Here is a 16,125-nt window from a genome sequence, read left to right as displayed (position 1 = left end):
AACTTCCTCAATCAAAGGGATAACTGTTGCATGTCTTCACAAAGACTTCATTTTTTAATTTCACCAAATAATGAACTCAAGATGAATTAATTAATTATTTTTCAAATAGCTGGTGAGAATAAATTTGAATTTTAATTCTCAATTTTAATTCAAGAACATATTAAAATTGAAATATATCCTGAAATGCTATCTATAGCAATGCTATTTTTAGCATTTCTATTTTTAGCATTTCTTGTTGCTATTTTCAACAAAAGGTTACACACATTGTTTTGGTGAAGTCTTCATTCTCAGCTAGTGATGTGGCACAGGTATTCATTAGAAATGTGGTTAGATTGCATGATGTTCTGAAGAAGATTGTGTCAGACAAAGATGTGAAGTTCACTTCCATGTTTTGGAAAGAGTTATCTATAGGTTTGGGCATAGAGTTGGCCTTCAACACAACTTATCATCTGTAGACAGATATACAAATAGAGAGGGTCAACAAGATATTAGAGGACATGTTGAGGATGTATGTGATGCATCGTCAGTAGATATGGGAAGAGTATCTCCCCTTAGTAGAGTTCGTGTAAACAAATAGTTCTCAGGAGTCGTTGAGGATGAGTCCTTTTGAGGCATTGTATGGGATGAGTTGTAACACTCCCATCAGTTGGAGTGGTATCATTATCAGGGTGTTGATTGCACCAGATATGTTGGTAGACATGGAACAAGAAATGTAGGTAATCAAGAAGAATCTAAAGGAAACATAGGATAGGAAGGAGAGTTATGCAGATAGGAATGAGTTGTTGAAGGAGTTCCAAGTTTGGGAATAGATGTAATTGTGCATCAAACCAAAGAAGATCTCCTTATGGATTGGATCATGTGTCATGTTGGCACCACAGTTTTCTAGACCCTTCAACATTATTGAGAGGATTGGGACAGTACCCTATCGACTTGCACTACCTCTGATAGTGAAATTCCACGATGTATTCCCCATATCTTTGCTTAAGAAGTATGTTAAGGATGTTGATCATGTGATTGACTAGTTTGTATTACAAGTGGAACTAGATGGAGAATTCCAGCCAAAGCCTCAGTGTATATTATAGAAAAAGGTGCTCATGCTCTGGAACCGAGTGATTGAGAAAGTTAGGGTGAAATGAAAGCACTTTGGGCCAGATGAAGCTACATGGGAGATGGTGAATCAAATGCAGGCTATGTATCCTTCCTTGTTTACGAGTTGAGGCAAAGTAGTTTTGAATTGGTGTTTTGGTGTGATTTTCGTATATGCTTTGGTATACATTTTTGTATATGTTTTGATGATGTTAGTTTATGTACATATGTATATGGATGTCAATACCGCCACAAACTATGTTATAAATCTCCACTATGCAGTATGTAGTTATGATGTCATGGTATTATGTTGTTATGTTGGTTGCTTCTCAAAAGGTTGATTATTGTAAATATTGCATCGAGCTAAGTTATAAAGATCCATCGATAGTATATTTTTCTTAAAGTAGTTTTGTTGTTATATGTGTTGTTGAACACAAAGGATGGTGTCCCCCCAAGGGGGAGGGTTCTATCATAGCCCTGGTGAAAATTCCATGTAATAAAAGTAAATAAATGAAACATAATAACCACGGCTAATGGGACACTTATTCCAACTTGAATGTTGGGAAAAATCCTAGTGATGGGGATCACTTGTGATTGTTTATGGCTAAGGAAATTAGAAAATGTAATGACTAAGGCTTTTGAAATTAAAAATGGGATTTTAACATATTTATTTATGAAAAGAATGGAAAATAGGAGAATAGGAAGCTGAAAGGTCACAAGTTGCATGTGAGGAGGAAATTGAAGGAAAATAATGGAGAATGAAGAAAATAGAGGCCTGATTCATAAAAAGGCTTCAGAGGAACAGTTGGTAGCCTTTTGTCAGTTTAGTTTTGGAGCTCTCCCATTATTTTCATTCTCTCTCATATGCTTGGAGACTTAGATTTCACTTGGGGAACTCTTGGAGGGTGTGGCATGCTTGGATTTTTGGAGCAAGAAGGCAAAGGAAGAGTAGGAAAGTGGAAGAGGGCATCAGAATTAGCAACTACATAAGATTTTCTTATAGGTACCTAGTTGCAAGTATGTTTCCTTCACTAGTTTTGGCATGAATGGCACATGCATGTGGTTTCTTAGTTGTGATCTATCATTGGCATGGAGGATTTCCTAGATGGACAGTGGATTGCCTATTCTTGTTATTTCCTAGATAGCCATGGTTATTGTGGGTTTACTCTCATTGTTTTTTTTTGCTGATTCTCATGTTTCCTTAGCTTGGGTTGCGTTATTGGTTCCCATAGCCTTGGTTGGAAAAAATCTCTAAAGCCCTATAAAATCTTGGGTTTAGTTACTAATCCCATGGCCTTGGTTGGAAAAATTCTCTGGAGCCCTTGGTGGGTTGAGTTACTAGTCCCAGAGCCTTGGTTGGACAAACGCTCTAGAGCCTGGTGGTAGTTGTGGATTGAGTTACTAGCCCTGGAGGCTTGCTTAGAAGAAATGCTCTTAAGCCGTAAATGGCTAGGATAGAGATTGATTTGATGATGGTTTAATGATGCCCGACCGTGAGCTGGAATCACTATTTGATGGGTTAAGGTGGATGGCCTCTAGAAGCTGTGGATGGTTTTTGATTGATGTGTTCTATGAGATCTCAAATTCATTCTTAGAATATGGCATGGGGGTGAATGGTTGAAGAGAGATTTGGCCCAGCCATTCTATGGTTGGGTGGAATGTGGAAGTCCCATCCTAGGTTTGGATTTTGCATCACTAATGAAACATTATTTCTCCTTGTATTTGTATGATATTTTTATGGATTGTATGTGGTCAATATGATTGTAATCTCACGACTATTTATGTTGCCATTATCCTGGTTATGTATTTGTTTTATTACATCAACCATGTGTGGCTCTCATCATATTTTTACTTGTAATTGAATGATCAATGTATCTATGACCTAACAGATGGAATGGAAGTTTATGTGTTGAGGCATCAATGGTTCTTAGTGATTTTCTAGAATAACACTGACAACCTTGTTCTCTGATCATTGGCAGGAAATCTTATGAGAGAAACTTTGGGTTTCTGTTCACTCCCTTTCACATAACATGAGAGCGAATGTGGCCTAAGAGATCCATAACATTAGTGGGACCCAGGGATAGGCTGCTTGAGCGGCTAACATGTCTCCTAAGGGTCCTGTAACTGATAATTAGTGTATGTATGGTGTTTTTTTGTCAGTTCCACTTCCTTAACGTGACCTAGGAGGTAAAATCATATCATACTGGCCTGTCATTGCATGTTTACCTCGGCTGTCTGGTTGCTTGGGTAGATGTGGGAGGAGGGGGTTACATTTTCCTTTTAACAAAGAATTTCATTAATAGAAAACAAAAAATTACCAAGTGTCAAACCAAAGACGTGGTGATAAACAAAAATAAACACAATGATATGTATAAATGAGTATTTACATATTTACAATCAATTTCATGAATTTCAAGAAAATTATTTTTTAGAATTAGCCCATTTACAGGAAGGGATTCTCTTCTTCCTTGTAAATCTTGAAGTATAAAGGTAGATGGGCCTAGTTTTTCCACAATTTGAAATGGTCCAAGCCAGATTTTTTGAAATTTAGAGTGTTTTCCTTTTTCTTCATGGGCTTTGTCCCATTTCAACACTAAGTCCCCAATATCAAAAGATTTATGCCCGACTGAGCTTGAATCAAACCATGATTTTACAGTTTTTTGATGTTTGGCATAAATGTTAGCTACTTTTTCTCTTTCTTCCTCTAACTTAATGATTTGCGACAATCGATATTGTAGAGAAGAGCATGGTTGGGCTTCAATTAATTGAAAAAGGACTAATGATGGCAAGGCAATATTGGTAAGAAGAACAACTTCCTTTCCATAAACCAAATTGTAAGGAGATGTCCCTAAAGATGTTTTGAAAGTAATTTTATCAGCCCAAACAACAAAAATAAGAGCTTTATGCCAATTCTTTTGTTTATCATCAATGGTATTTTAATTACCCTTAAGATATTTTTATCGGTTGATTCAGCGAACCCATTACCTTGTGGATAATAATTATATGAATATTTAAGAGTAAAGACATTTTTTTGAAGAAAACTTAGTCATAGCATTTCCAGAAAAATATGTAACATTATCAAACATGAGAGAGTTCAGAAGTCCAAACCTGGTTATGATGTATTGTTCGATAAAATCAATAATGACCTCAGAATTAACAACCTTGACAGGAATGGCTTCAACCCATTTTGTAAAGTAATATGTTGCAGTAATGATATACTTATGTTGCTTAGAAGAGTTTGGAATGATCTCACCTATTACATCAAGGCCCCATTATTCAAATGGTTGATCAATTGTAACAAGTTGTAAAGGCAAAGCAACCTTTTTTTCTCTTCCAGCAGTAGTTTGACAGACTTTGTAGTTTCGAACATAGGTGTAGGCATCTTTAAACAACGTTGGCCAATAGTAGCCAACATGGAGAATTGTAAGTTGTTATTTATACTCCATAATGACCACTTGCTTGCCCATTGTGAAGTTCTTGTAAAATATTTTTTAACTTAGTTTTTTCTAAACATCTAAGAAGCATAGAATCATAATTTCTATGAAAAGAATACCATTCAAAAGCTGATAATTATTTTCTTTGAGCCTCAAATCTCTCTTCTTCTTTGGTGCCAACTCAGCTGGGGCATGACCATAAGTCAAATAATAAATTAAATCTGAATATTGGGAATTTGAATCAATAAGACATAGCTTAGTTGATTGTTCCTCTTTCCTTGTTTCTTCCTGGGATGAAATCGAAGGAGAACTTTTAACCAACTTACAAAATCCTTGGCATCTTACGATTTTTGTAGGTTTGATTTCCAAAATGAATTCTTGTAGTGCAGTCACTCAGTTAGCTCTTTTCTCGCTAAGATCCTTCTGTACTATCAATTCCTTAACAAATGGAAATGGCACAATAACAGTAGTATGTACTTTCAACAAAAATGGCCGAACATATTTGATCACTTTGTGCACAAAAAATTCTTATTTCTCCACTTTGAAGTAATTTAATTTGGCTCCCTGTAAATTACAACTGCAAAATGAAATAGGAGCCTCTTCATTTTCTTCATTTCCTTGGGTTAGAACTGATGAAAATGAAGGATTAGAAGTGAAAGTGTATAATACAAATTCCCTATTAAAATTAGCAGAAGAAAGAGAAGGAGCATTAATAATGGTCTATTTAATAGAATCAAATGTTGTTTTTTCTATTGAAGCCCACTTATAAATCATTTTCTTTTTAATTAAATTTTTTAATGGCACAACGATTTGTGAAAATTCAAGCACAAAACATTTCACAAAATTAATCTTCCCTAAAAAGGATTGCATTGATTTTTTTATTGTGGGCAGAGGAATTTGAGAAATCGCTTTGATTCTTTGAGGATCAATAGAAACACCATTCTTGGAAACAATAAATCCTAGCAATTTACCTTCATCTAAAGCAAAAAATGACCTTTTTGGATTTAATAAAATACCATATCTCCTGCATATTTCAAAAATTAACTTCAAATCATGTACGTTATTACTTCTCTTTTTAGAATAAATGATAATATCATCTAAGTAAATCACTACAGATTTATTAATTAATCCTTTGAAAGAAATATCCATTGCTTGCTAAAATGTAGCTCCAATGTTGACTAGACCAAATGGCATCTTCTAGTATGCATAAGTGCCCCACTTGGTCCTAAAATTTTTCTTGAGCCTATCATTAGGATGCACCAGAATTTGATTGTAACCTAAAAATCCATCTAAAAAGGACATTAGTTGTGAGCCTGCTATAGCTTGTAAAACCTATTCCATAGGAGGTAGTGGAAAATTATCCTTCTCTAAAGCTTTATTCAAATTACAAAAATCAATGCAGATCCTAATGTCACCATTCTTTTTCCAGACTGGAACTAAATTCGATACCCATTTTGAATGTTGAACAAGAAATATGATTTTAGCTTTGAGTAGTTTATTAAGTTCAACTTTGATTTGAGATTCTAAATTGGGATGGATTTTCCTGAGTTTTTTGTTGGACTAGTTTAACCTCTGATGAGATCATAATAGTATGTTGAATAATGGCTGTATCAAAAGTTTTCAAATAATTATAATTCCAAGCAAAAACGTCCCTATATTTTCTTAGTAATTGAATAAAACTATGTCTCTAATCAATGGATAATCCAAGGCATAAATTAACATTCTTCAGTTCTTGATCAATCCCATGATTAATTATCTCAAACCTTAATGTGCTAGTCTGAACTTTACAATTTTTTGTTTTCTTGAATCTTTCTTTCAAATCCTAAAGATTGTATGGTTTTACTACTGTTCTGGGAAAATAATTTTCAATGAGATTATCATTAGAAGAAGTGTTAATATTTCTATCATGTTCTTCTTCATCAATACTGTGATCAATGTAAGTTCCTTCAAAGGTGAGAAAGTTTATTATATCTTCATCATCGTTGAATGCTCTCTATCTTGTGATATTGTCAGGAACAGAAGGACGGAAAATCAAGTCAATATAAAATCTATCCGGGCTAAAATTTTCATGAGGGATTAATTTAGATGCAATGTTTGCAAAAAGATCGGTGCTAGCATTTTGAATCTTAGGAATTGGTAATATATTGAATGTTATAAAATGAGAAATCAATTCCTAAATTAATGACTGATAATGTTTAAGATGACTTGAAACACAATGAATATTATTATGTACCTATTTTATTACAATTTTAGAGTTGCCATATACTTTCAAGAATTTCACTCCAAGGATGATATCTTTCTGCAATCCATATATTAATGCTTTGTATTTAGCTACGTTGCTAGTGAATTCAAATTGGCGTCTGCAAGTAATCATGATCTTCTCTTTTTTTAGTTTAACCAAAATTCAACCAATTCCTGCAGCCTCATTAGATTTTTACCCATCAAAATAAACTTTCTGAAACTATCTATATCATTATTTACACTATTTATAGATGTATCTACAAAATTTACACACTTTGAGGAATCTGTTTGGGAGTAGTTTTCAATCTAGGAAGAGATATTCCTTATGTAAAGGATAAGTATCAAATGAAAAGAAATGAAAGAATCAATCAACTGTGTAGTTTCCCAAAATCTTATTACTAAATGCAACAAGTTCATTTTCCTCTGCAAGATCAACGATTGTGAGTTTCATGTGTTTTCCACTGTCTATTTTAATCAGATTTCTCTTACCATTGTATGGAAGCCACATGTGAGACCAGTTAGTGGAGATGTAACCGTGTAATTTTTCAGACCAATCCCTGCTAAGGATTAAACCATAGAACTCAAGGATATCAACCACTAGAATATCAATATTTTGGAAAACTTTGGAATTATAAGACAACAAGATCCTATTGAATTCTCCAATAAATTTAACTTTTGTCTTATCTAATTGCACAATCTGGAAAATAGACTTCTATGGCTGTACATTTAACTTTAGACATACTGAATATGGAATTATGTTGGAAGAAGCTTATGAGTCTACTAGGTAGTTGTGAATGTTTTTATTGAAAATTTCATAATTTAATAGAAAAGACATTGTGTGAGAGTTTGATCGATCACCAATAATAATAAAATCAAAAGGATCAAAATTTTTAGGAGTAGAATTAGAAGACTATTTTTTTTCTTTAGGAGATATATTAATGATAGTAGAAGAAGGCAAAGAAGGAGTTGGGACAACGTTTAACACATTTAAAAGTAACTTTCAGTGTTGTTTTAATTTTCAAACTTCAAACGTAGAGATGTTTACTTTATTCTTCTTCATATCTTCTACTACGTTGTAATCAATGATGTTAGAAATCAACAGAGTTTTGGATACTGAAGATGAACAAGGAGAATTAGAAGAGAATTTACTTTTAGGAATACCTTTATTACCAGAAGAAGTGGTTGTTGTTTTCTGAGCTTTCTTTGAATTATCAGTGACTTCTTTACTCCTTGTTGTAACAAACATTGCTTCTTCCTCTATTTCATTATCTGAAGAAAAAGACAAGAAATCCGATAAGATGTTAGCTTCGTTTACCTTTTCTTATTCTTCCTCTTCAGATGACATCATTCTTTCTCTTCTTCTTCATTAGAATCAATAGCTAAAATTTGTGCAAGACGTAATGATTGATCAGGTGGATTTATTTTCATGGGTCTGTAAACTTTTTTGGAACAACTCTCTACCACCTATCTCTTTAAATCAACAATTTCATTTGTCATAAACTTGATAATTTTTTGTAGACCTTCAACATCAAATGCATATTCATAAGATTTCTTTTTTTGGATCTTCCTTTTCCTTTTTTGCAACTTTCTTTTCATCACACACTAGTTTCTTTTACAAAGATAAAATTCATTTTTCAACAGCAATGGCCTCTTCCATGTTTTCGGCTAATGCAGTTTTATCGGCCTTATATACAAACATATCAATGTTAGTTGATAAAGCACTAATATACCATTCGATTAATACCTCATTAGTTGATTGAGATGTGCCTTGGATTTTATTTAGCAATTTATTAAATTTGGAATTGAAATCCTTGACCTTTTCATTTGGTGAGATTTTCAAATTAGATAGTTCATTTATCAAAGTTGTAGTCGTTTTATCATCACCAAACTTTTTAAGAAAATCTTCTTCAAAAGTATCCCAATTATTAATTGAACCCACAGGAAGAGAAAAGTACCATGAATTTTTTGATCTTTCAAAGGTGTATGGGAATAACCTACAAACAACGTCTTCCTAATTAGCAACGTTTAAACTGATAGTGAGCATGAAATTATTAATTTGTTCTTTAGTGAAGTGCCGCTTTTTGGATTGAACTTTGGCAACAATTTTTCAGAGTGTTTAGGAATTCAATGCAGGGGAGGTGGCATGGAAACTTCCCTAGGATTATTTCATGGTTGGCTGGGATTTGGATTTGGATTAGCCATTCGTGGATTTCCTGTGGAAGTTGGGATAATTATAGGATTTGATGGAGTTGAAGTAGTAATAACAATCGATGTTGAAGCTCTAACTATAGATGAGTAATTTGATTGAAGGGAAGAAGTAGATGAGATGATTAGAGGATGGTCGAATGATGGTGGTGAAGAATATGTGGGAAATGAAGGTGTGACAGGTAAGGGTGATGAGATACTAGAAGTGATTTTCTTCCTCAGAAAATGCAATGGGAATTCAAAAGGTGGAATCCCAAGCTTCTTACTTTGGGAACAAGTTAGGACTTCTATATATCTTAATGAGGAAGTAATAATTCCTTCAAAAAATTTAGGTTGATTAGTATGTCTGTTAGAAAGTGAGAAACTACCCAATTTTTCAATAATATTTTCAACCTTGGGAATTTCAATTGACTGCTTAGGCCAAGGAGTATGAACAAAATTCTCACTGGCTAATTCCTTTTCAGGGCTAGGAGATCTATTATATGGTTCAAAAATCTCAGATCAGGGATTTGGAGAAGAAGATCTAGAAGTTGTAGGTGATTTGGGTGGGGATTGACTCTTGGAATGACTAGAAGTTTTTGATTTAGATTTTCTTGCCATTCACAGCCTTAGGCCCTCCCTCTACCACCAAAAAAGTTGATAGGGAAAAATTTCCTAATCAAAATTTGGGGAAATCCACCCAGTCAAGACCTATAACATAGATCTATATTTGCTGAAGTGGTGGTTCCGACTAGTATTATGGGACTAGTTACCGTTTGACACAACAAGTGTATAATACAGGAATAAATGAAAGATAAACTATAACACTAAACGATGTATTGCATACTTATTACTCTAATATAATATAAACTATAAGCCTATTAACTAAATCTACCTGGGATTTATTGAGTTAACATGTGTTTAGAATTTTCCAATGTTACTTAGTAATATAGGTCAATAAGTAAAATTGGAAGTAATTCCCTTAAATGATAAATGTAATCTTGATTAAATAGTTAATAAAAATTAGCTTTTAATCACAGCAGACATGTAAAACTAAATCAATCATTTAAAATTTAATATTGCTTTCATTAGTATCTTCGATAGTGAAAAATACCAAATTTGATCCAATACATAGGAATGAATAAAATAAAGAATTTCCTTTAGAAAACAAAGACATAAGAAATATAGAATAATAGTACTCAAGAGGAATTCCTCTATGCCTTCTCCATAAATTCTTGAAGGTTCCACATTAAAATAGAATATCATTTATAGAAAATAGTGCACATATAAGTGTATTTTTTGAATTCAAATCAAAACCCTGATCTCATAATCAAGATGGGTATTTATACATTTGAAAGAATAACAATCCTCCCCTGTTTCTCAACTAAAAATACATAAAAAGTAATTCAAACAATAAATCAATCTTCAACAGATATCCTAGCCTAACTTAGAAGATCTCAAAAACTAAATCTAAATCCGATTCAAATAGAATTTGAATAAGCTGAAGGGTTGTTTCCAATAGAATCCATGAATAGCCTTATCAAAAATATTTTTCTTTCTTTACTGTTGTAGTGGTTCAACTATCCAATTAAAATCAAAAGTCCAAGATCTTCCAAAATCAACCCTGGAATTATCCCTGCAATCCAAATAAAACAGAGCAATAAGTGTTTTATTAAAAATCACTTGAATCTTAACAAATCATAAAGAAAACCATAATAACAACCTGAAAACATTAAAATAGTGACTGTTCAAACTTTATAGCAACGACCAAATCAAAGTGTGATAATTGGTGGATGTGAATGGATATCAGAGGTTTTGAAACGGTCGCAACATGACACACTCTCCAAAACTTGTGATATATACATGCAATATTATATCAAATAGTTATGATGAATCCCATTAGAACTGCAACCATATCAATGATTGAAATATTACGTCTCATTTCAAAAGTTTAGATATGGGAGCAGATGAAATTTTATAATTAACCCAAAACTTAAATAAATCGGGTTTCACATATCGGAGATTGGAGCATATCGGAGGTCAGAGGGGAAGGTTTTATTGCATATCGGATATTAGAGGTTATATGATATCAAAACTTTTAAGCGGTGACACTATTGTAGCCACTAAAACACTAGCCAAATTTTCGGGCATATTCAATATTTTGCGTCTGCCACCACTCACCCCAAGCTTATAGGGTTTTGATAGGACCCCCAACCGGTCCCTCTCCCCATTACCTTGGCTATCTTCCCCCTTTGGTGTGCTCATACATGCTTCACACATTTAATCCCCACATCATGTGTTGTCTCATATACTAACCTCATGATGACATTAGGGTTTCAAGGTTTGTTGCTTCAAAGATGCATTGAGAGTCCCCCCCTGTGGCCTCAAAACTCATATTTCTATAGTTTACATCACGAATGGGTGAAGGCCCTGTGCATGGGTATATATGTCTTCAACTTGGCTTTCATTATGTTTCCCATATTAGGGTTTGGGAGAAACCTGAAATTGTTAAAAGAGGAGGCACATTCTCATCAGCATTGTTAGACATCATCGGGCAAATCATTATGTATTGTATTCCCCTAGATTCATGGTTATTTTTCCCCATCTCAACATGTTCATTAGGGTCGCAAAAAATGTTGTCTTCCCTTGGAACCCTTGAAATCCTAGGTTGACATAGCTAAAAATTCTCACCCCTCAGAATGCATTTTCACTAGTGCTTCAAGGCACTTGCTCTATAAATACATCATCCCTAGGGAAAACATAGAGATCAAAGTTAGTAGTGATTAGTGGTTCCATTAATCTCTAGTTGAGAATTCACCTCAAAATGAGAATTTGAAGCACAAATATGTCACCCCATGCCACCATTAACATTTTAAGTTCAGTTGCCTATGGTTCATGATCCTTGACTAAATTATTTTCATTGTTATTTGTTTGCTTTCATACTCTCACATGAAAATAGTTGGCTTTTATGCTCTCACATGAAAATACTGATACTATGAAGTAACTTGTTTTCATTCCATATCCTTTTCAGGAAATTAGTTGAAGATGCCATATACTTTTGCAACAAGAACATTCAATAATTCGTTAACATAAAGATGGTGGCTTATATCACAATGAAGGGAATTAAATGGGGAAATAAATTAAGTGAGCATGGATATGCATCGATCGATGCATCTTGGCTCATCACAAAATGCACGGGGAGGCACACATCAACGTTATATTAGAATAGATGCTCGTTGTGTGTACATATCCAATGAAATGTCAAAGGATATTGTGATGAAACTCACATTTAAGGCCTTGCATACATTTGCACCACATTAAAGTGGCACTCCTAAAAGAACATACATGGCATGCGTACATGTCGATAGGTAACCTCAAAGGAACCCTCGAGGATTTTGAACAGAGAGATTTTGGATTAGTTAAAGACATACCTATCGATGTTTCTAATGAAGGGTTTCACTAAGAACCAAACACCCAAGGAAGGGATTGCAGATTGCATTACCCAAGGATGAACTTATGGTCATATTTTAATAGAAAGTGTGATCCTGGGGTTTTGTGGTAATCTCCATACTTGTGCACCAGAATGAGAGGCTTTGGCACTAAGGCAATATATTACACACATGCCAAAACATTGTCTCAAAAGTATGTGAGAACTTATTATAAGGATGGTAATGACTCGTTGAATGCCTTAAAATCTGTGGTAGGTGCTACTTATTAATCATCCATGGGAGTAACATTGGACATGCTGCATGCACGCCACGCAAGTTGTGCCATACATCGGCATGAATTAGAGGAGGTTAGAAATGTAGGAGTTTCGACAAAAGAACTGCAAACTGCAAACCTTGCGGAAGTCAACATGTTTTTTAAAATGTGATGTTATGAAACAAATAGGAAGAACTGCATTAAAATGTAGGCAGGGTCACCCACCCATACCACACAAGGTTTCAAAAGGATTGCACATTCCACTGGTTGCCTGGAAGGCACAAAATCACACCCAGACAGGGTCAATGACTATGCGACTAGACCTGCCTTGTTGTTGTGAGATTTTCTTTTGAAGACGCCTAGTTGTAAATCATAGTTGCAAAACAGAATGATCAATGAGACCTGTCCTATGCCACGATCGTGCGACCCCTCCCAATGTAGCTAAGTCACAAAATCACGCTTGGAGTAGGCAACAATCCATGCGATCGTTAAAGATATGGATGTAGACGATGATCTTAGAAGTGAGTTACACGAGGCCAATATGAAAGGAAGCCCACTTCACGGTTGCTTGGGGAATTAAAAAGTCATGCTTCATCCATTTATAGAATTGGCCAAAGTCATAAACTAGAGATGATGGGCACGTTTTAGTGCTCTCTCAAAGAAGTGGGAATTGAGGTGCCTGAAAATCTGTCCTATAAAGGAGCCTCCAGTTTAGTTGTACAAAGAGAAAGAGAGTCAGTGATTACATTGGGTGGTGTCATGAGAAGCTTGTTTGGTTATGTAGGGAGGGTTTCCTTTGTGGCCTGCAAGTACATGTAGCGATAACACCCATGGCTACTATTATCGTAAACGATATTAATCGATCCCCCACCTTACCTTCTAGAGAAAAAACCCGAAAGAGAAATAACATTGTTCTAATGCGATGAAGGTTGGGATAATGCAACTGATACAAAGGTTTTGGCCTTATCATCGCAGAGCTTACCATGAGGGCTCCAACTGTGCGACCTCTGCCCAGATTTCTATGTCGCATAGCCATAGCCAAATCAGCTCTAGGATAGTGTGACTCCCCTCAAAAGTGACTCTGTGACTTCTCCCAATTTTCCAGGTCACAAAATCGCTCCCTAAGCAGATAGAGGATGATGTGACTCCTCTTATTCTATGACTATGCGATTGATTTTCAAATATCTCCTACCAGGAAGTCACAGAGTAGCTGGCATGACTAGCCATCTGAGCTGTGACTTCCAACAAAATGTGACTACGTGACTTCTAAGTCACAATTCTTCCCACCTTATTTAAGTTGCCCTTATAAATGACATCGGTTTGAATACTCCATTCCAATTCGAATTTTCTTGCTTTTCTCATGGGGAAATCTCAACTAGGCATTTAAGGAATTCAAACAAGTGTGGGATGATTTTAAATGTGGAATTTACAGTTGGGCGGCAAGAGAACTCATCTAAATTTGAAGAGAATTCAAACGAGTATGAAGAGATATCATATTGGCTTGAAGAGTTCCTGAGGAAACTTCAAGGGATGATACAATCTTTTGAGCAGGAGACTGGGGTTGATTAGTTCCGACCAGGACTTTTACACTTTGATCCCCACAGAGACCTCCTACTACCATAAGGATTATAGGGCATGAATGTTTCAATCATATAGATTCACCACCAGTTGGAGAATGATTCAAATTTATGAGCACACATTCATCAATTACTTAAAGTTGCCTCGACCACAGAAGTTAGGAGTAGGGAAGCAAGATGTTGAGCTATGCAGCAGGATTACAATTTGTCATGAAGCTTGCATGGTGAGGGTTCCCCTTTAGCAAGCCAGATGGTCCCTTGCAAACTTCAAGAACCCCTCGATAAACCCTAAGGCACATCACTAGAGGATTGATGAACGAAAGTGAAGTATAGTGGCTAGAAAAAAAATTAGTTTCAAGACCAAGCATCTATGTCATTGTGAGATATAGGCATCAAACATTCTAGGGTTTTCAATAACCCTCTAAATACCTCTTCACTCTCTTTTATCATAATGTAAATATTTCCCACCATTGTAGAAACCACTATGTTGGAACTGAAGTGGGCATGCAACAATAAATTTTGTCTTGAGAAAGGGTTGGGTAAACTCAAGAGTCATGGGGGTAGCCGAAAGGGCATCAAGGAAGGCCAAGGGTCATGGTAGGTGAATAGTCACCTCATCTCTATAAATATTCCCCTAAGCCTTATTAATGGGGGAATTTTAGCACTTGAGTGGAGGAAGAGATAGATAGTTGATTTATGCTTGAGACCTAGGGTCACTCAGCTCTAGGTAGCTGGTAGAGTGGATTTGCAGTGGGTTTAGGGTTTTGGCATCGGGTGATGGTATGAACAACCCATGTTCCATTATTGGTTATTTACCAATTGCATGATATGTATTTGGAGTTGCAACAATATTTATAAGATGTTTTCTTTTACATTCTGCACCGATTCCCATGCTTACTCATGGTGGTTGTATTAGATGTCTGGTACCTCACCATATTTGTATGTGTGCTTTCATATACATGAGATGTTATGTATTGATACATAATAGTTGCATGTATGTTTCGCTTTCAAATCTGTGTTTACTCGTTCTAGTTCCATATGTGCATCAAGTAGTTTACCGTGTCTCACTCGTAGATCCACTAGCAGATGATCGAGACAGAGAACAAAAAAAGGACTTAACGAAGCACCTAGTGAACCTTGTTTAATGAATCAAAGTAGAAAAGAAAGATGCAAATATAAAAGCCTTTGTCAACTATGTATAATACAAATTACAACCGTGGGATTATTCCTTCCATCCATTCTCCTATGCCGGTTCACCACTTCCTCATGCTATGCCCTTATCCCTTGCCATGTCGGTAACCTATTGTGAACTACTTTGCAATTGACCTTTGACATGTTTCCATTTATTATGTCTGATGGGGTTTATCTTACTAATCCCTCTCATCATTTATCTCTTCTTATCGTTTTTGTGACTTGTTTGCACCTCTTTCTGCAATTTGTCAATCTTGGGATGATTTTGTTTCACTACTGAGCACTTCATTCTTTCCCCACTTTGGCATCTTCTCATTTGATAACCAAGAGCATAAAATATTCATGGTCATAGTTTGGCCCACATATCGGATGGGGCTCCTATACCAAACGATGTGAGGTCTAATTGGGAATTCACACGGGGGATAACCCTTATTTGTTGGTGGTACATTTCGACGCGTAAACAAATTGACGCTAGAAGGAGGGATAGACAACAAGTTGAGTCCTTGGAGCCTGCAGTTTAGTCTCATACCTCTTCATGGCTCCAACCAAAATTTTTCTCCCGATATGTTTATCTTGTTTGTCTATTTTCTAATTTTCAATCTGCTAGGAGTAGCTCTATCACTTATCTCAATTAAAGTTTGATGGTGAATATGGAACACCTATAATCGAGCACATTGCTTGTGTTTTTTTCTCCCTTACCCTTGAAGGTC

The sequence above is a fragment of the Pinus tabuliformis genome, chromosome J (genome assembly GCF_031772625.1).
Source record: "Pinus tabuliformis cultivar Carrire ecotype Pingquan chromosome J, CPIR1, whole genome shotgun sequence".
Lineage (NCBI taxonomy): Eukaryota > Viridiplantae > Streptophyta > Pinopsida > Pinales > Pinaceae > Pinus > Pinus tabuliformis.
The sequence above is the reverse complement of the archived record's forward strand: the minus strand, read 5'-3'. Positions refer to the sequence as shown.